This window comes from Bubalus bubalis, chromosome 11 (genome assembly GCF_019923935.1).
Source record: "Bubalus bubalis isolate 160015118507 breed Murrah chromosome 11, NDDB_SH_1, whole genome shotgun sequence".
NCBI classification, from domain to species: domain Eukaryota; kingdom Metazoa; phylum Chordata; class Mammalia; order Artiodactyla; family Bovidae; genus Bubalus; species Bubalus bubalis.
The window spans coordinates 37,912,101-37,934,419 of NC_059167.1; the positions used below are offsets into that span (position 1 = coordinate 37,912,101).

Consider the following 22,319-nt stretch of genomic DNA (forward strand, 5'->3'; position numbering starts at 1 on the left):
AACCAGCAGGATGCAAAAAAAGCTGTCCAAGAGTTCATCTTATCCTGAAGCACAGATTTTTTTTTTTGGCTACGGGAATAAACAAACTTATTTCTCATTGGCAAAAATGTGTTGATTCTAATGGTTCCTATTTTGATTAATAAAGGTATGTTTGAGCCTAGTTATAATGATTTAAAGCTCACAGTTTGAAACCACATTTATGTTTGCCCCAAACTAATAGATGGACAAAAGGTACATAATAAGATGCTCAGCATCACTAATTATTAGAAATGCAAATCAGAATCACGATGAAATACCACCTCACACCAGTCAGAGTGGCCATCATCCAACCTTCTCATAGATAGGACACAAGTCAGGGATCTTCATGTGTCTTTGTACCTATTGGAATCTTTCATTCATAAAAATTATTAATGGCAGAGAGGCAGAAAGTAGCATGATGCTTTGAAAGGGTCTTAATTCTCACCAAATGAGAATTTCTAGCAAAGTATTTATTTTACATAAAACTGAGAGATGGTATTAAATGTAACATTATGAAAAAGAAAGAACTGAAGATGCTCTGATGCAAACATTGTTGTATTCTTTTGTCAGTCTCAGGGAGAGAGTATTAAATGTTTAATGGCATTTTAATGATGATAACCTTGGAATTAGATTTCTCCAGCAGTTTTAATGCTGAGGGAGGCTATTTAATACATTTTTTAAATGTCATGTAGGTAGGATTTACATAAATAGCAGCAGTTATATACACATGCAGATAACTAACATTTGCTTTGCTAATATGTATCACTGTAAATCTAAGACAGGGCACAGAACAATAGATTAAAACATTTGTCCAACCAACAAAACAGGCAAATTAGCTAGTTGCCGTGGGATTTTTAATTGGAAAATTCCTGACTAGATCTAGGTAAGTTATGGTATTTTAAATTAGTGTCTTCCTTTATCAGATAATTTCAATAATTTGGAGATGTGAGAAAGAAGCAGCACATCTTTTTTCTTCCATAGTTCGTGAATGCATGAAAAGGGTGTTGGATATTCTACATCCAAAAGACTGGAAGGCTCTTAGTCCTCAGGGCAACAAGCGGTATGCTGTAACTCTGTTCCCTTGGGCACATGGAGCTTTAGAACTTCCTGTAAACCCACGTTCAGTGCTGTTCCTTTGCTTAGGTCTCATGTCTCTGAGTAAGATAGTCATCATGCTACCATCAGGGAGCATGGGTAAGCCTGTTTCATCTAGAGAACTAGAGTTCATGCCCACAGAATTTCATGTAAAAGAAAACAATCCCTCAGATCCATCAGACCGGCTTTTACGTGGAAGTTCCTGAGCATGAACGTGTAAGATTTAATCTGCTTCTCAAACCCAGGACATCTGAACACTTGCTTGAGATCCCCAAGGAAAACAGAGATCATGAAAGGACAAAGCAAGCTTCATCACCAACTCCTTTATGATGGTCTCTGGTGGTAGACATGACAACACGGAGAACATGCCTATATCAGATGGACATGAGTTTGAGTAAGCTCTGGGAGTTGATGATGGACAGGGAAGCCCGGTATGCTGCAATTCATGGGGTCACAATGAGTCGGACATGACTGAGCAACTGAACTGAACTGATTGTGGTGTATAACTATTTTTATACATGGCTGGGTTTTATTTGCTAATATTTTCATGTACATTTTTACATTTATGTTCATGAGAGATATTGGTCTGTAGTTTCTTTTTTAGAATTTACTTTTGGCTGTGCTGGGCCTTCATTGCTGTGTGAGCTTTTCTCTTGCAACAAATGGGGCTTACTCTCCATGGTGGTACATGGGCTTCTCTTTGATGTGGCTTCTCTTGTGGAGCATGGGCTCTAGAGCACAGGTTCAGTAGTTGTGGTGCATGGGCTTAGTCGCTCTATGGCATATGGAATCTTCCCGGACCAGAGATCAAACCTGTGTGCCCTTCCCTGGCACATGGATTCTCATCCAGTGTACCAACAGGGAAGTTCATTATATGATTTCTGTTGTTTTAAATTTGTTAAACTGTGTCTGTGGCCCAGAATGTGGTATGGTATATCTCTGTGAATCTTCTATGTGAGCGTGAGAATAATGTGTGTTCTGTTGTTGCCATAACTCATAGATGTGAATTGTATGCAGTTGATCAATGTTATTTTTAAAAAATATTTATTTATTTGGCTGTTTCAGGTCTTAGTTGCAGCATGCAGGATCTTCATTGCATCATGTGGAATCTTTTGTTGCAGCTCTCAGACTCTCTAGTTGTGATGTGCAGGCTCAGTAGTTGGGGGGTGTGGGCTCTAAAGCATGTGGCTTCAGTAGTTACAGCACATGGGCTTAATTGCTCCATGGCATGTGGGATCTTAGTTCCTGAACCAGGGTTTGAATTCGTGTCCTTTGCGTTGCAAGGCAGATTCTTAACCACTGGACTACCAGGAGGTTCCTAGATATTATTGTTGAGTTTAACTCTGCCCTTCCTGATTTTCTGCCTGATGATCTGACCATTTCTGATAGACAGGTGTTGAGATCTCCAGCTCAGATAGTGGATTTACCTATGTCCTTTGCAATTCTATTAGTTTCTTCTTCACAGTTTGTCTGTTATTAGGTTCATTCACATGAAGGCTTGTTATGTCTTCCTGATAATTGATCCCTTTATCATTATTTATCCCTGATACCTGTCCTTGCTTTGAAGTTTGTTCTCTGTGAAATTAATAGGCTACTCCTGCTTTCTCTTGACTGCTGTTTACATGTGGATTTTCTTTCATCTATTTGTCTTTATACCCAGCGTGAGCTTCCTATAGACAATATATGACTGAGTCTGCCGTTTTGATCCAGCTTACAATCAATTATTGGTCATTTAGATCACTGACTTTCAAAGTGATTATTGATGTAGTTGGATTAGTATCTACCACGTTACTGTAGTTTATTTGTTGCCCTTTCCATCTTTTTTTTGACACTTTTTCTGCCTTTTGTGATTTTTACCTGCGCATTTTGTAGAAGTCATTTTCTCCCTTTTATTAGCATATCACTTAAATATTCTTTTTACTTTTTTTAGTGGTTGCCTAGAGTTTGCACCATACATTTACAGCTAATCATAGGCCACTTTCAAATAATGTCAAAATTTAAAGGTTTAATACCTTAAAATAACAAAATAATCTTAGTTCCTTCCTTCAATCCCTAGAATCTTTGCTATCATTTTTAAAATTTATATACAAGCATATTCTTGTTGTTGTTTAGTCATTAAATCATGTCTGACTATTTGTGAGCCCATGGACTGTAGCCTGCCAGGCTCCCCTGTCCATGGGATTTCCCAGACAAGAATACTGGAGCAGTTTGCCATTTCCTTCGCCAGGGGATCTTCCTGACCCAGGGATTGAACCTGCATCTCCTGAATTAGCAGGCAGATTCCTTACTGCTGAGCCACCTGGGAAGCCCATATACAAGAATACACAAGCATATATAAGTATATAATATATGCTTACATAACTGAATATATTGTTGGTAGTAGTATTTAACAAAAGTTATCTGATAGATACATAAGAACTAAGAAAAATAAGTTTATTTTGACTTCACTTATTCTTTCCTCAATGTTCTTTCTTCCTTTATGTAGGCCTGAGTTTCTGAACTTCTCTCTAAACAACTATTTTTTCCTTCTGTCTAAACAACTGGTAATTTTCCTTCTCTAAACAACTTATTTTTACCATTTCTTCCAAGGCAACAAATTCACTCAGTCTTTATGTGTCTGAGAAAGTCTATATTTCTCCTTCATCTTTGATAGATAATTTTTCAGGATATAGAATTCTAAGTTGGTTGTTTTTTCTCAACACTAAATATTATACTCTATTCTCTTCTTGCTTTCATGGATTCTGAGAAATCAAATGTAATTCTTAGCTTTGTTTCTTTAGGGTATTAGAGAATGATTAAAAGAAATTCAGGAAATACAAACTTTAACCCTTCGTGAAACAGTCTCCATTTGGAAAACTGCAAAATGGGGGAGAAGGCAAGAAGCTTTTCTAAGAAAGAATGAAGAACAAAATAGAGACAAATAGAAAAATTCTGATTGATTGGGCAACGTAGTTGATCTTGTTTAGGACAAGAAGGAGCAGGGTAATAAGTATAGCGCCCAGAACTAGCTTGGCCTTTGGGGATTGATTGACTGGATATTGCAGTGTTTTTGGTCAAGAGGAACATATCCAGAGACACAAAAGTCATATAAGTTTCAATTTGTTGCCATGGCACCCTAGGCTGAAGCAGGTCCATCTTGGACCTAGAAAGTTATTTCAACACCAGACAAGGTGCTTTGTTTTTGTGTTTCCCCTCTCTGGTGTCTCTCAGGATTTCTTGTTTATCTTTGGTCTTATGTAGATTGAGCAAAAAATTCCAGCCAGTTTTCATAACCCCAAAAACAATGGTGCCATTAAAGTGCTGCACTCAGTATGCCAGCAAATTTGGAAAACTCAGCAGAGGCCATAGGACGGGAAAAGGTCAGTTTTCATTCCAATCCCAAAGAAGGGCAATGCCAAAGAATGTTCAAACTACCACACAACTGTGCTTATTTCACATGCTAACAAGGTAATCCTCAAAATCCTTCAAGCTGGGCTTCAGTAGTATGTGAACCAAGAACTTCCAGATGTACAAGCTGTGTTTAGAAAAGGCAGAGGACCCAGAGGTCAAATTGTCAACATCTTTTGGATCACAGAAAAAGAATTCCAGAAAAACATCTACTTCTGTTTCATTAACTATGCTAAAGCCTTTGATTGTGTGGATAACAACAAACTGTGGAAAATGTTTAAAGAGATAGGAATACCAGACCATCTTACCTGCCTCCTGAGAGGCTTGTATGCAGGTCAAGAAGCAACACTTAGAACCAGGCATGGAACAACAAACTGGTTCAAAATTGGGAAAGGAGTATGTCAAGGCTGTATATTGTCACTGTGCTTCTTTAACTTCTATGCAGAGAATATCATGTGAAATACTGGGCTGGATGAGTCACAAACTGGAATCAGGAATTCTGGGAGAAATACCAATAACCTCAGATATGCAGATGACACCACTCTAATGGCAGAAAGCAAAGAAAAACTAAAGGTCCTCTTGATGACAGTGAAAGAGAAGAGTGAAAAAGCTGACTTAAAACTCAACATTCAAAAAGCAAAGATCATGGCATCCAGTCCCATCACTTCATGGCAAATAGATGGGGAAATAATGGAAACAGTGACAGACTTTATTTTCTTGGGCTCCAAAATCACTGCATATGGTGCTACAGTCATGAAATTAAAAGACACTTGCTCCTTGGAAGAAAAACTATGACAAACCTGGACAGCATATTAAAAAGTAGAGACATCACTTTGCCAACAAAGGTCCCTCTAATCAAAACTATGGTTTTTCCAGTAGTCACGTATGGATGTGAGAGTTGGACTATAAAGAAAGCTGAGCGCTGAAGAATTGATGCTTTTGAACTGTGGTGTTGGAGAAGATTCTTGAGAGTCCCTTGAACAGCAAACAGATCAAATCAGTCAATCCTAAAGGAAATCAACCCTGATTATTCATCGGAAGAAATGAAGCTGAAGCTCCAATACTTTGGTCACCTAATGCAAACAGCCAGCTCACTAGAAAAGACCCTGATGCTGGGAAAGATTGAAGGCAGGAGGAGAAGGGATGAGAGAGGATGAGATGGTCGGATGGCATCACTGACTCAGTGAACATGAGTTTGAGCAAACTCCACGAGACCGTGAAAGACAGGGAAGCCTGGAGTGCTGCAGTCCATGGGGTTCCAAAGAGTCAGACATGACTTAGTGACTGAACAACAACCAGTTGTTTCATCTACTTCATTTGTTTCTTTTTCTTTGCTCCTTCAGTTAGGCTCTGATGATCCCCAGGTGGGTTAGGTTCTCATTCCTAGATTTCCCCAAGTGCAGCCTTATTAAGAAGAACAGAGTGCTCTCTCTGTTAGAGCATAAAGGGTTTTCTCACTGACATTTAATGTGAGGACCTGGTTGAGCTCCTCAGGGTAAATCCCACAATCTTCTGGGTGTCCCCCCCTGCATCATTAGGTCCCTCTGGAATTTTTAACACAGGTTGTCTCCATTGAGCCTCTGGCAACTCATAAATTACAGTTAAGACTTTCCTACCCCAGGACTGGCTTCTGGGGTAATTTCCACTTGTGTGTCTCCACTCCAGATATTTTGTTCTAGCATGTGGGATGCAGGAGTGGGACAGAGGTGGGTAGTTCCTGGTCCTGGGGCAGCTAGGCAATGAGGAAACCTGAGTAGGTTAGCTTCCGTAAAGTGGTTTCTCCTGAGGTCAGGTCTGGTGAAGATCTGGAGCATTCGGAAAAAAATGATACTCAAACATAAAACTGTCATGAAGAATTCCTTGGACCTTATAAGCAAAAGCAACATTCCTTAGTGTCAATAAAAAGTGCACATTAGGTTTTGACTTGATTTACTGATCATCAATCCTTGAGTTGAGAAAATCCCTCGGAAAATGGAATGGCTACCCACTCCAGCATTTTTGCCTGGAGAATTCCATGGACAGAGGAGGCTGGTTGGCTACAGTCCAGGTGGTTTCAAAGAGTCGGACATGATTGAAGTGACTGAAGTGACACACTTTTGCTTCTTATCCAGTGTAATGCAGCAAGACGTCACCAGTGACATGTTTTCAATTACATTTATATGATAATCACTTTTAAAGCTTTGAAAATGCAGTTTTGTTAGTCTGACTTCATCCTCTCCATACTCAGAAACCACACATTGTAAGCACAAGCTGGGAGGACATCTGTGCAAGTAATTCAGGGAAGTTTGAGAACATGACTGTGTCAGCAGGATGTGATGAACTCTGTGGCAGACAAGTGTGTGTGAGTAACTGGTTGTCTTGGAGATGAGATATTCAAGGCAACATAGGAAGACAGTGCAGACATTGTCTTGACCGACACCTTCCCAACAGGGCGATTCCAAATGACAGACTCGGAATAATAAGTAGCCTGTTCCTGGGAACCACACGAACGGCCTCATCAGATGTTTGTTTACATAATGAATCGTTGCCTGAGATACTGAACCACCCCGAATCCTTGACACACTGCTTTTGTGCTATATAGAAACTCACAAATGTTGTCTTACATGACTGTACAAGCCACCTAAAATATTTTAGCAGGTTCAAAGCCACTTCTGTTTTCACCTGACTCATTCTTTTTAGAGAGAGAGATCTGTTTTTAAGGTAGGGTTTAAATGGTGCCTCTGGAGAAGGAAATGGCAACCCACTTCAGAACTCTTGCCTGGAAAATCCCATGGATGGAGGAGTGTGGTAGGCTACAGTTCATGGGATCACAAAGAGTTGGACACGACTGAGCGACTTCACTTTCTTCTTTCTTTTTTTAAATGGTGCATGAGACCAGAATCTCTTAAAAAAAAAAATTATTGGAGTTTACTTGCCTTACAGGGTGTTCTGTTCATTTCTACTGTACAGCAAAGTCAATCAGCCATATGTGTAACTGTATCTCCTCTTTTTGGATTTCCTTCTCATTTAGGTCACCAAAGGGGACGGAGGAGTGGGATGATTTGGGAGATTAGGATTTACATATATACACTATTGATACTGTGAATAAAATAGATAATTAATGAGAATCTACTGTACAGCACAGAATCTTTAAAAATTTTTTTTTACTTTTTTTATGGCTGTGCTGAGTCTTCATCACTGTGTGGGCTTTTTTTTAGTTGTGGCGCATGGTGGCTTCTCTTGTCATGACTCCCAGGCTCTAGAGCACAGTCTCAATAGTTATGGCACAGGCTTAGTTGCTCTGCAGTAGGTGGGGTCTTCCCAGACCAGGGATCAAACTCATGTCTCCTGCATTGGCAGGTGGATTCTTTAGTACTGAGCCACCAGAGAAGCACCCAGAATCTTTTTAGAGTACTCTTCTCTCAGCCATTAACACAGTCTGACAATCAGATTGATACACTTTTTAAATAAATTTAAGTTTCCTTTTCTTTGAGTAGGGGAAGTTAATACCATTTCAAATATTTTCTAAAGTTAGGTTTTAAATTTCACATTCATGTATCCTAGGAGGTAGGCAGGACTTTCTAATATATGACAGTAAGGGTCAATAACACTTAAATTCATGTTTAATCATAACATGCTTACATTGTGGAAATGTGCATAAATTATTAATTACAGCTCATTAAATTTTTACAAATGGCAGCCCACACCAGTATTCTTGCCTGGAGAATCCCATGGACAGATGAGCCTGGTGGGCTACAGTCCACGGGGTTGCAAAGAGTCAAACACAACTGAGCAACTAACACTTTTACTTTCAACTTTTCTCAAGCAAAAAAAATCTAGGTATCTTCAGTTCATAGTCTCGTAAATTAAGACTGTCTTGTTAAGATCTGCTGGGCCTGTAACTTGGTCTTCATGGTCTGAGTTTCTGCGGCTTCTTCTCAAAATGTCTCCAGCTGTCACCAGAGCTACTCCTGGTCTCTACTCAAAACTTGCCCCCTCCACTTTTAGCAGGAGTGAGTATACATCTTTAAGTTAAAAGATGTATAAGATGTACAAGATGTCCAGAGATCTCAAGCCAGGCCCCTCAAGGAGTTTATAGTCAGTTTTTCAGGGGCCGTAAACCTAATCCCAGCACACCGACCAAGATGACAACTTATCCAGGAGATAACTTCTCCAGAAGACCCAGCAAGCGAGCTCCCAAAGTCAGAGGTAGGTTGTCCTCTTTCAGTCTGCTCTCCTGTGTTCTCTCCTTGCATCCTCGCTTTCTTCTTCATTCACTTAACAATCTAGATTATTAACAGATACTCAAACCTCTTATCTACAATGTGTTCATGTTTCCCATCTTTTTCTTTTGATGCTTTGAGTCGCTCCTTTGTGTGTCTTTTGATTAAGATGCACGTTCAGTATAATTATTGTTTTTACTTGTGCTCCTTTGAATAACAACCAGTTCCTCTGATGCTAGTTCATTGCAATAAGAAAGGTAATTTTCTGTGTAATTGGAATCAAGCAATAAGTGCTTGTAAATGACAAAACACTGGGTCAAGTGGCCAGAAAAATCAAACTCCCATCAAACCTAGACATGAAGATGTCTGCCTGAACAATAATGGCACTTAGCAACTTTGTAGTCCATGTTTCACAGAAATAGAGCTTGGGCACCCTTCGCTTCTGCTGAGTACAGGACTACAAACCCTGGAAACATGTCTTTCCATGTCACTTTGCTCAGAAGTGTCATCACCAAAATCTGAAATACTGAGAAATGTACTTTGTCCCTTCAAGTGATCCAACAAGTGATCTTTGAGCAAAAAGAAATAGCAAATCTGACAGTAATAGATTCTGGAAAATTGCCAGCAGAGCCTTATCATATATCCACAACTCACCAAAGAGCAGTGAAGATGGAAATCGCTTCTGTTTGCAGACAATGGTGTTGTAATCTCCACCCTGGGCTGACATGGATGTCAAGGGAGAGGGGCTGAGAGTTTAAACCCACGTGGTTTTGGTTTTCCCCATGATTAGAAACTATTCATCCCCAAGATACATTCCTGTCACTATGTAAAGGCTGAGAAAAATGAAAGACAGGGTAAGTCTGTCTCTGGGAAATAGCCCTGAATATCAACTGTAAATCAGTAAAAACACCTGAATTATCAAGACTGTTGAGCAAACTCGGCTCAGAACTTGGTCTCGTATGCACATAAGTATAAAGCTATTCTGTCTCACATGCTGCCAGGTCCCAAGGAGTTCCCGATCTCACGATACTCGTCTGAGAATCTGTCACTTAGTCAGACCCTTCACTTTCACTTTTCACTTTCATGCACTGGAGAAGGAAATGGCAACCCACTCCAGTGTTCTTGCCTGGAGAATCCCAGGGACGTGGGATCCTGGTGGGCTGCCGTCTATGGGATCGCACAGAGTCAGACACGACTGAATAGACTTAGCAGCAGCAGCAGCAGCATCAGTCAGACCCTACAAAATCACCACTCTACTCTTTCTGTCTGGGCTGTTAAGATTCTGCCAGGGTGTTTTCCTTTCTTATTTCAGAAAATCCAGCAAAGTAAGCCTTGCCTGCTCAGTGGGTTTTTTTGACACTGTTTTGCTAAAGCCTAAAGTTGACAAAAGCTATAAACACAAAAATCAATAGTTTATCTATAGGATAGCAAGGCATGCCTAGAAATAGAATTGGGAAACAATCTTTCCATGATATGTAGAGCAATAATAAAATGCTTATAAACAATGTCCACAAGAAAGGCACAAGATCTGTATAAATAAAGCAATCAAGTCATTCTGAATGAAGTAATGGAAAATGACAACAAAATGGCAAAGTGCGAGAAGGATAAAAGTACCAATTTCTCTCAAATTATCATAGAATTCATACAGTCTTAAAGGACCACAATACTTTACATTTTACTATGTTAAACAATTAGCACCGTTCTCAGAGTGGTAGCTTTAGATGAAATATGAGTGGAGTGTTACATCTTTATTTTGGCAGGTAAACAGTATTAAACTATATAAGCATTAGTCTTAACTTTATAAAAATAAATAAGATTTAATTACATCTTCAAAAGCATTTATAATCAGCTTAAGTCATTCTGATTTCTTTATATTTTTCATTCTAATTTATCTTTTAATTTTAAAGATAATGTTGAAGTAATATAATTTTTATTGAACAAATCCAGGTGATCTATTGAAGGGAAAGTAATGTTTAGATGGGAAAAAAATTTAGTCATATTTTGTAAACTTTTATTACCTTCATTTTAGCAAAATCACTGTTTTAAATTATTTATATAAATATCCCTTCCCTTCAACAGAACATGAAAGCTGTGCAGCGACAGTCAGTGGTCTTGGATATTTTGTCAAATTTCAGTCACATAGCACTCATAATTTCACACATTTTAAAGTCTTGTCTTGAAGATTCACGTATTATTTGATAGTTTATTGGCATTTGTAATTTTATCTTTAAAAGTGTAAACACATCACACACTCACCTCACTTGTACTGTTGCTCACAACCATTAGGAGAGGCTGCAGGAGGGTTCCTGAATTCATCTGAAAAGCTGGCAGCAGGGTGAGGAAGTGCAGGCGTCCCGAGGAGGTGGAGTGGGAACGGGGCACAGGTGGACCTGGAGGAGCTCTAGGTCTAGAGAAACTACAGAGGGACTTTGACCAGAGTTTCTGGACCACAGCACTTAATTTATTTTTACTGTGGTATCTTTATGCTTTTATTTGTACATTTTACTACTGTAATACAGACAGACAAGATGGAAGACCAGTATTGGACTGTGGTAAATTCAGCAATATCATATCACTTAAGATCTATCCGGTCTTTGGTGAGGATTATTCTCAACGTCATGCTCTATATAGCATCCATTATTGTAAACCTGTTTTACAATATGAAAATACAGTATCATGGGTCTGAAATGTTTCCGAAACAATCTCATAAGAAATAGGAACTTTTATTTATTTTTTAAATATTTATTTTTCTGCACCTGGTCTTGTTTGTGACATGTGGGGTCTAGTACCCTGACCAGGGATTGAACCCAGGCCCCTTGCATTGGGAGAAGAAATAGTTTTTCCCTGATTTTTATTTAGTTGTTAGCTCTGAATATGGCAACTAAGGCTCTATATAGGAGGAGTAGGTCTGGATATGATGAAGAATTTAAGAATAGAAGACTTAGGGGTTTTGTTGTGATAAGGAAAGCAAAACAGGGAAAAGGGCAAGTAACACTGCTTTAAATGTGAGACAAGTGGAAGTTCAAAAACAAGAAACGTGGTGGAAAAGGCCACTCCAGTAAGTTTTGAGGGAATATTGTGTGATGGGCCAGGCAGGTTCCCATCCCGTGAACTGTACATTTTAGTGGGCAGATGGGACACCCCATTTTCTGAACCCCAAGCGTGCCCTTGACATGTTTTTACTAGCAAATGTGGTTGGACCTATTTAAGTTGTTGTGTGAAGCAGCGGAATCCAGTGAGTCAAAAATGCACAAGTTCTGACACTCTGCAGGTTATGAGGAAGGCCTTACAAACAGGTTTTAGTGAACAGATTTCACTCCTTGTATTGTTTTCATTAAATACTAATATTTCTGTGATGAGGCAGAGCCAAACAGGGTCAAAATCACGCATGGATCATTGGAGTTAAGACTTTTTAAAAAATGTTTATTTATGTATTTATTTATGGCTGTGCTGGGTCTTTGTTGCTGCGTGGGCTTTTCTCTAGAGGCAGCAAATGGGGGCTACTCTCTCATTGCAGTGCGTGGGCTTCTCTTTGCAGTGGCTTCTCTTGTGGCCTGCAGGTTTCCGTACTTGTGGCACGTGGGCTCAGAAGTTGTGACTCCCGCGGTCTATGGTACGTGTGCTTAGTAGTGGCCTACAGGTTTAGCTGGCCCACAGCATGTGGGATCTCCCTGGACCAGGGATGGACCCCGTGTCTCCTAAATTGGCAGGTGGACTGGGCTTCCCTGGTGGCTCAGAGGTTAAAGCGTCTGCCTGGAATGCAGGAGAGCCGGGTTCGATCCCTGGGTCAGGAAGATCCCCTGGAGAAGGAAATAGCAACCCACTCCAGTACTCTTGCCTGGAGAATCCCATGGAGGGAGGAGCCTGGTAGGCTACAGTCCATGGGGTCGCAAAGAATTGGACACGACTGAGCAACCTCACTTCACTTCACTTCACTTCACTTCTTTACCCCTGAGCCACCAGGGAAGACTTGGAGTTAGTCTTTTAATAAGTAAGCCTTAAAAAGAAATAACAGAGCCTCAAAGATGACGATGGTCATCTTACTTGCATTCATCTTCCTAACAACCACACATCAGTATGTACTTTAAATGCATTATCCAATTTGTTATGTAATTGTACCAAAGATATGTTGGATATTGATGTTTAATGTCCCATTTTCAAGTAAAGTATACTCACCACCATCTATTAATATCATGTCTGCTTCCAGGAGCTCAGTTTCTCTGGCTTAATCCTGTTATGGAAGGCTTGCAAGACACACATCTCAGCAGGTTATAGCTGAAGGCTTTTCTTTTAATGTATTATTTTATAATTTACACTTATTTTTGTGTTATATCTACTGGTGTTGTTTCTAACTGAAATTAGTCCATTTCTACATAAGTACATCTCATGATGTCAACATATTATTTGTGATTTTTTTTCCGTTAAATTCTATAAGCATATCCTTTTATTTGAGGCAATTATAGAACTCTGCTCTCACAATGACACATTTAGTGTTAAAATAGATACCCACACAAATTCTCATTTATACCAAGGAGCTGGTCATTTCTGAAGTCATGGAAAAATAAACAAAGAACAGCTGGTTGAGCCATCCTATAAAAATGTTGACTTTTAAAATTTTCTCATATTTTCCTTTAAGTTCTCCATGTTTCCCATCCATGATAAACCAATATTATATAACAGAAAATTTCAAATTAGGCTTAAATTCCAAAATCAAGTTTCAGTTCAAATCCTTTCTCCAAGAGAACTAGTTTTCCCAACTTTTTCTCTTTTTCTCAAATCAAAACATTTGAGATAATTAAAATTCAAAACCTCAGGGTCTCATCAAGGTTACTTTTATGTGTCTGTTTCAATAGGGAACCACAATTCTACCTCTGGGTTTCTAGTGGAAGGACTTGCCACCAAAGGTCTACGCCACAGGCCCCTTGACTAGGAGTACACAGCTTAAAATCTGGTGTTTATTAAATGTGCACAATCAGATCAGATCAGATCAGTTGCTCAGTCGTGTCCGACCCTTTGCGACCCCATGAATCGCAGCACGCCAGGCCTCCCTGTCCATCACCAACTCCCGGAGTTCACTCACACTCACATCCATGGAGTCAGTGATGCCATCCAGCCATCTCATCCTCTGTCGTCCCCTTCTCCTCCTGCCCCCAATCCCTCCCAGCATCAGAGTCTTTTCCAATGAGTCAACTCTTCACATGAGGTGGCCAAAGTACTGGAGTTTCAGCTTTAGCATCATTGCTTCCAAAGAAATCCCAGGGCTGATCTCCTTCAGAATAGATGGGTTGGATCTCCTTGCAGTCCAAGGGACTCTCAAGAGTCTTCTCCAACACCACAGTTCAAAAGCATCAATTCTTCGGCGCTCAGCCTTCTTCACAGTCCAACTCTCACATCCATACATGACCACAGGAAAAACCATAGCCTTGACTAGATGAACCTTTGTTGGCAAAGTAATGTCTCTGCTTTTGAATATGCTATCTAGGTTGGTCATAACTTTCCTTCCAAGGAGTAAGCGTCTTTTAATTTCATGGCTGCAGTCACCATCTGTAGTGATTTTGGAGCCCAGAAAAATAAAGTCTGACACTGTTTCCACTGTTTCCCCATCTATTTCCCATGAAGCAATGGGACCGGGTGCCATGATCTTCGTTTTCTGAATGTTGAGCTTTAAGCCAACTTTTTCACTCTCCTCTTTCACTTTCATCAAGAGGCTTTTTAGTTCCTCTTCACTTTCTGCCATAAGGGTGCTGTCATCTGCATATCTGAGGTTATTGATATTTCTCCCAGCAATCTTGATTCCAGCTTGTGTTTCTTCCAGTCCAGCATTTCTCATGATGTACTCTGCATAGAAATTAAATAAACAGGGTGACAATATACAGCCTTGACGAACTCCTTTTCCTATTTGGAACCAGTCTGTTGTTCCATGTCCAGTTCTAACTGTTGCTTCCTGACCTGCATACAGATTTCTCAAGAGGCAGGTCAGGTGGTCTGGTATTCCCATCTCTTTCAGAATTTTCCACAGTTTATTGTGATCCACACAGTCAAAGGCTTTGGCATAGTCAATAAAGCAGAAATAGATGTTTTTCTGGAACTCCCTGATGAACTATGGAATGAGGTTCATGACATTGTACAGGAGACAGGGATCAAGACCCATTCCCATGGAAAAGAAATGCAAAAAACCAAAATGGCTGTCTGAGGAGGCCTTACAAATAGCTGTGAAAAGAAGAGAAGCGAAAAGCAAAGGAGAAAAGGAAAGATATAAACATCTGAATGCAGAGTTCCAAAGAACAGCAAGAAGAGATAAGAAAGCCTTCTTCAGTGATCAGTGCAAAGAAATAGAGGAAAACAACAGAATGGGAAAGACCAGGGATCTCTTCAAGAAAATCAGAGATACCAAAGGAACATTTCATGCAAAGATGGGCTTGATAAAGGACAAAAATGGTATGGACCTAACAGAAGCAGAAGATATTAAGAAGAGATGGCAAGAATACACAGAAGAACTGTACAAAAAGATCTTCACGACCCAGATAATCACGATGGTGTGATCACTCACCTAGAGCCAGACATCCTGGAATGTGAAGTCAAGTGGGCCTTAGAAAGCATCACTACGAACAAAGCTAGTGGAGGTGATGGAATTCCAGTTGAGCTATTCCAAATCCTGAAAGATGATGCTGTGAAAGTGCTGCACTCAATATGCCAGCAAATTTGGAAAACTCAGCAGTGGCCACAGGACTGGAAAAGGTCAGTTTTCACTCCAATCCCAGAGAAAGGCAATGCCAAAGAATGCTCAAACAACCGCACAATTGCACTCATCTCACACGCTAGTAAAGTAATGCTCAAAATTCTCCAAGCCAGGCTTCAGCAATATGTGAACTGTGAACTTCCTGATGTTCAAGCTGGTTTTAGAAAAGGCAGAGGAACCAGAGATCAATGTGCACAATATTGGGATGTAATTGGCATTTTAAAAAATTCAGTAATGCCCATTACAAATATCTGGACAGACTCAAAAATAACTGGTTAACCTTAAAATAAACAGAACCACCATTTCATAACACATTTATACCTTGCTAAGAATGAAACAGTGTGACCTAGGAGAGTCTAGAAATTCTTGGATTAATTATAACATGGTGATCGGTTTCTCAAGGTACTTTCTAAACTCAGCAAGCCACTGGGCTCCATCTACTCCATCCACAACCTGATGATCATAACTAAGTGTAACAGACAGCATGCTAGCCACATCAAATCCTTTTTCATTATCTGCTGGAACCAGTCTATCCTCTGAAGCACCAATTGCCAAAATACATGCTTGGGTGGGTTAACAATAGCAGAGAAGCTTTTAATCCCAAACATTTCTAAACTTAAGATTGTAAAAGTGCCACTCTGGAACTTACGTGACTACAGTTTACCCTCTCGTGCTTTGGTTTCTAAAGAAATAACATCATTGGCAACGATTTCCAGTCCTTTTATATGTGCATTAAATACAATAGGTGTGATGAGTCCTCCAGGAGTACTGACTGCAACACTGATATCAACAACATGATTCTGTTTTACAACTGTGTTCAACCATGAAGAATTTCCTTCAGGAACTTTTAAACATGCCAAAGCTGAAGCTTTTATAATGAAGTCATTGACGGAAATTTTGCTTTTTCCTTGTAGCATCTTCTTTTTTGTTGTTGTACCAACAAAATTTCTCCCATATTTACATCAATAGAAAGGTAATAATGAGGTATTGTTTGCTTAGATTGCATTAACTTCTGTGCAATGACTTTGCGAACGTTGGTGACTGGGATATCTGTGAAGACACCTGTAGGAACTGGAGCCACTCCTTGACCTAGGGGAGGCACAGCAGCTGCTAGAGTGAGAGCAGTTTTCATAGGCACAAAGGAGTTGATCTCCTTCTTAATGATTCTGCCATTTGGTCCTGTCCTTTTTACTTGTGTAAGGTCAATCCCTTTCTCTGCTGCCAACTTCTTTGCAAGCGGGCTAAGGCGCACTCTTCCCTTTGGTCCAGCTGGAGCAGCTGGCCAGTGGCCTGAAGATGGATGGGCTAGCTGGTGTGCTGGTGGTTTTAAATCAGTTACTTCAGTTGGCCAATAGTCAGCAAATGCTGGTATATCTACCTCTTTTTCTACAATGATACAGAGTGGGGTTCCTACAGGGACATGTCGTTTGCCTTCAGGGATCAGGATTTTTGCCTTCTTCCTGCACTTTGAAACCTATAGAGGCCTTGTAAGTCTCTATCTCTGCCAATAAATCTCCTTCGTTTGGCTCCTCACCCACTTTTTTTTCCCCCATCTCTGAACTGTGCCCATGGTCACGATGGGAGAGAGGGCAGGAAGAACCACCTGCATGTGAGTAGGAGATGAGCTACCAGGAGCCTGAGCAGAAGGTGCAGGTGATGGAGCAGCGGCGGCAGGGGTTAGTGCCGGGGCTCCTTGTGGGGCAGGTGCTGCCAAAGAATCAAGTGTGTAATTTTTAAAGGTTTCCATATCTTCAGGCTTTTCAACTGTGATACAGATGATTGCTCCAACTGGAACATCTCTGGTACCTTCAGCAACAAGGATCTTTGCCATATAACACTCCTCCACGCTCTCATATCCAACAGTAGTTTCATCAGTTTCGACCTCATTGATTTTTTTCTCCTTCCTTCTTTTCCCAGCGGTCTATGGTGCCTGCCTGCATTGAAGGGAAAACTGAAGGCAATGGAATCTTCTGATGCGTGGGTAGGCTATGCCAGCGGCGGCTAGGCGATCCCCAGAGCTGCAGCAAGACGCGATTCCACGGTGTGGCCCAAGAGATGGGGCTCCAGCCGCACAGTGCGGGGACCCTGCCATACCCTGTGGTCTTGCTGCTGTGACGAGCCAGCCTGCGGGGTCACGCACGGAGCTCCCGGCTCCTCCTGCAAGGCCGTCCACTGAGCCCCGAATCCTGCCCTTGGTGCATTTTGAGCCTGTCGCGCACAGACGCGCCACATAGTGCCACAGACCCAACATCCGAAAAGCAACGCAGTCTCCGGAGTGACTTCTCCAAGAACAGCCCGGCCGGAGTGACTTCTCCAAGAACAGCGCGGCGTTGCCGTCAGCCGAGCCGCGCGGCCGCAAGTTGTTGTAAAACGGTCTGCAAAGATTCGCCACACCGGCTCCGCGGACCAGGAAAGTGGTTAACGTACGGTCTTCATGAAATGGGGACTAAGGATGACCCAGAGCGGGTCAGGGAGGCTGCTATAGAGCCACGCGGAGCAGGGGCGTTCCAGCAGGCCGAATCTGGGAGAATTAGGCTGAGAGAGGGAGTGGAAGGTGGTGGGCTCTGTGGTGAAGGCTTCTCTGGGGAGGACAGGACCTGAGCGCTGTCTGTGATTTTTAATTGTAACTTAAATTATGGATGATACTTTGGCGTGAATTAATTTTTTTAAATTTTGTGATCCCATTTTTATTTATTTTTTATGCAAAGACTTCCTCTCCTGATCCTCACTTTCTCCTTCCCTAGCTGTGATTTTTATCCGTTTCTTACAACTTGATTTGTTAAAAAATTACATCATCCAGGTGGCATGTAAAATACTTTTTATTGTTTTTAGATAAGAAAAAACAGAAATGAATTCCTTGGTGGTCCAGTGGTTAGGGCCCCATGCTTTCACTGCAGGGGGCTCGGGTTTGACCCGGGTCAGGGAACTAAGATGGCACCTGCCGCTGGACAACTATGCCCACTACCACAGCTCTAGAAGAGCCTTGTCCTGCAAGGAAGACCCAGCACAGGAAAAATATATTAAAATGTTCCTTTCGTCCTGCACCCCACCGCATCCCGCCTCTCTAGGCTGATACATAGGTATACTCATGGCTGATTCACATTGTTGTGGGGCAGAAACCAACACAACACTGTAAAGCAATTATCCTCCAAGCAAAAATAGTTTTTAAAAAGTAGTATCAGGCCCCCCCCCTCAAAAAAAATCTGTGGAATATGTAATGAAGTCAAAATTCAATTATTTGAAAAAAATAATATATATAAATTTAAAATGAAAAAAAATTTTAAAGTCACGAACTTTGCTTTATCTTCCTGGCTTATGCATTAATCCTTTCCCTTCCCAGTGGTTGGAGGTGGAAATCTCATGAACTAGAAGAGAATATATTCGAGAAAGGAAAGTATTTGAGAAGAATTGCAGCAAATTTGCAAATATTTATTGGCAGATTCAATAGCTAAATCATTTTATGAATTTTTCCTTTTTCTCTCATGAAAACTTTCTAAATAACTCAAGATGCTGTCATTGGTAGTTCACATGGAGCCTGACTATTTTTAAACATTGGATCAGAATACAGAAAGGCAAGTAAATACATATGCAAGTATTTGTGTATTCATTAAAACTTTTAAAATTTCAGATTCAATAGCAAATGAATACATTAGCTCTTTTGCTCTAGGGAGTATATTTCTATTTTCAATATTGGTGGTGGTTGCTTCGTCGCTAAGTCGTGTCCAACTCTTATGACCCTATGAACTATAGACCACCAGGCTCCTCTGTCCATGGGATTCTTCAGGCAAGAATACTGGCATGGGTTGCCATGCCCTCCTCCAGGGGATCTTCCCGACTCAAGGATTGAACCTGCATCTCTTGCATTGGCAGGCAGATTCTTTACCACTGAGCCACCAGGGAAGTCCATTTTCAATAATAAATTGCTACAATTACTGTGCATTTTTGAGCTGAACAAGGTAACACAGAATCAAATTTTGTTGTTTTTCTATTAATGAAACAATCGTTAATGTGATGAACTAAGGGTAAAGTCAGCTTTGAAACTGTGTATCAGAGAAGAAATATCTAATTAAATTAATTTTTAACACAAGAAGTCCCTGCAGTGGTGATCTGATATTGATTAAACTTGTATTAAAACTACAAAGTTTTTGCACAAACTGTTTCAGAAGAGAGAAAAAGTTGTAACCATGCGTCTAGGTATATCTTCCCTTCCTGAAGTTGCAGTGCCTTTCAGAAATGCATGTCTTTACCCCTGTCCAGAATCGATTTTCAAAAGTGCACAGTTTCAGTCATTGATCGTATGGAATCATGGGAAATAAATCCTTTCTTAGACACACTCATCGTAACCACTAACATGGTTAAGATGAGTGCAGTGCTTCTTTAGTACACCCAGACATCGACCTTTCACCTCATTGTCACCTACCTTTGGATCCACATACATTTCTGGTATTTTTTGAGACCAGAAAAGCCTAAGAAAGAAGAAAGCCCAGCAAATAAGTAATTATGTTGTTTTCTCCATGTGTACTTGTGAATTTCTCATTTTTCCCATGACCTGAGTTTAGTTTTCCCTTAGTGACTCTTTCTTCACATCTTTAATATGTGCTGAGTTTTATCATGGAAAATGCTGCTTTTCAATGAACTCCAGTCTATTCTTTGAAAACTCGCAGAAATGTTTGGCCTTGTGTGAACAAAAGAACAGAAACCACCTAGAACAAATCTGAAACTGTAATACCTGAATACTGTTCTCCAAAAAGAAATAAACAAGTGTTTTAGAATAAGAAAATGGTAATATAGTAAAAATAAGATTGGGAGTCACAGAAGAATCAAGCAATAAAATTGGAAGACATTCTTTAGCTCCGGAAAGCAAACATAAGTTGTGGATAATCCAATGTCTGTGCTCAAACAAATTTGTTAGTGTACTTTCAGGGTGAAATACAGATTGCTTTGTTTAAAGACGCTTCTTTTTATCTAGACAGACATGTTGATGCTGAATCAACATGTGTTGATGCTGAATCAAGTGGAAGATACCTGAAAGTCACATTATGTGGGCACTATAGTGATATCATCTCCATAGTTTGAATAATTCTGGGTTTGTATATTTACATTAAAAGTTTCACTGGAAATCCAGAAGCACAACTAAATTTGTCCAAAAGGTCAATGGTGTTGACAGGTAAGAAGCAAAGTCAAGTGAATCATCTGGAGAGCAGGGCAGAAACTGTTTTAAAATTAACACGTTTAAACTGTTTGACTATGGCATTTGGTTTGCATCAGTTCAGTTCGGTTCAGTCGCTCAGTTGTGTCTGACTCTTTGCAACCCCATGGACTGCAGCACGCCAGGCTTCCTTGTCCTTCACTATCTCCCAGACTTGCTCAAACTCATGTCCATTGAGTCAGTGATGCCATCCAACCATCTCGTCCTCTGTCGTCCCCTTCTCCTCCCGCCTTCAGTCTTTCCCAGCATCAGGGTTTTTTCCAGTGAGTCAGTTCTTCACATCAGGTGGCCTTCAGCATCAGCTTCAGCTTCAGCATCAGTCCTTTCACTGAATCTTCAGGACTGATTTCCTTTAGGATTGACTGGTTTGATCTCCTTGCAGTCCAAGGGACTCTCAAGAGTCTTCTCCAGTACCACAGTTCAAAAGCGTCAATTCTTCAGTGCTCAGTTTTCTTTATGGTCGAACATCCATACATGACTACTGGAGAAACCATAGCTTTGACTAGATGGACCTTTGTTGGCAAAGTAATGTCTCTTCTTTTTAATATGCTGTCTAGATTTGTCATAGCTTTTCTTCCAAGGAGCAAGTGTCTTTTAATTTCATGGCTATAGTCACCATCTGCAGTGATTTTTGGAGCCCAAGAAAATAAAATTTGTCACTGTTTCCATTCTTTCCCCATCTATTTGCCATGAAGTGATGAGACCAGATGCCATGATCTTCATTTTTTGAATGTTGAGTTTTAAGCCAACTTTTTCACTCTCCTCATGCACTTTCATCAAGAGACTCTTTAATTCCTCTTCACTTTCTGCCAGAAGGGTGGTATCATCTACATATCTGAGGTTATTGCTATTTCTGCCAGCAATCTTGATTCCAGCTTGTGCTTCCTCCAGGCTGGCATTTCACCATTTCATAGATGGTACTCTGCATATAAGTTAAATAAGCAGGGTGACAGTATACAGCCTTGACATACTCCTTTCCCAATTTGGATCCAGTCTGTTGTTCCATGTCTGGTTCTAACTGTTGCTTGACCTACATACAGATTTCTCAGGAGGCAAGTAAGGTGGTTTTGTATTCTCATCTCTTGAAGAATTTTCCAGTTTGTTGTGATCTATACAGTTGAAGGCTATGACCTAATCAATAAAGCAGAAGTAGATGTTTTTCTGGAATTTTCTTGCTTTTTCTATGATCCACCGGATGTTGACAATTTGATCTCTGGTTCCTCTGTCTTTTATGAATTCAGCTTGAACATCTGGAAGTTCACAGTTCATGTACTGTTGAAGCCTGGCTTGGAGAATTTTGAGCATCACTTTGCTAGCGTGTGAGATGAGTGCAATTGTGCGTAGTTTGAACATTCCTTGGCATTGCCTTTCTTTGGGATTGGAGTGAAAACTGACCTTTTCCAGTCCTGTGGCCACTGCTGAGTTTTCCAAATTTGCTGGCATGTTGAATGCAGCACTTTCACAGCATCATCCTTTTAGGATTTGAAATAGCTCAACTGGAATTCCATCACCTCCACTAGCTTTGTTCATAGTGATGCTTCCTAAGTCCCACTTAACTTCGAATTCCAGCATGTCTGGTTCTAGGTGATTGATCATACCATCATGGTTATCTGGGTCATGAAGATCTTTTTTGTACAGTTCTTCTGTGTATTCTTGCCACCTCTTCTTA

General features: G+C 40.5%; 1 pseudogene; it reads right to left on the minus strand.

Annotated features, from left to right (window-relative positions):
- Positions 1-15,639: 15,639 nt before the first annotated feature.
- LOC102402253 lies at positions 15,640-20,805 on the minus strand (annotated as a pseudogene).
- Positions 20,806-22,319: the final 1,514 nt, after the last annotated feature.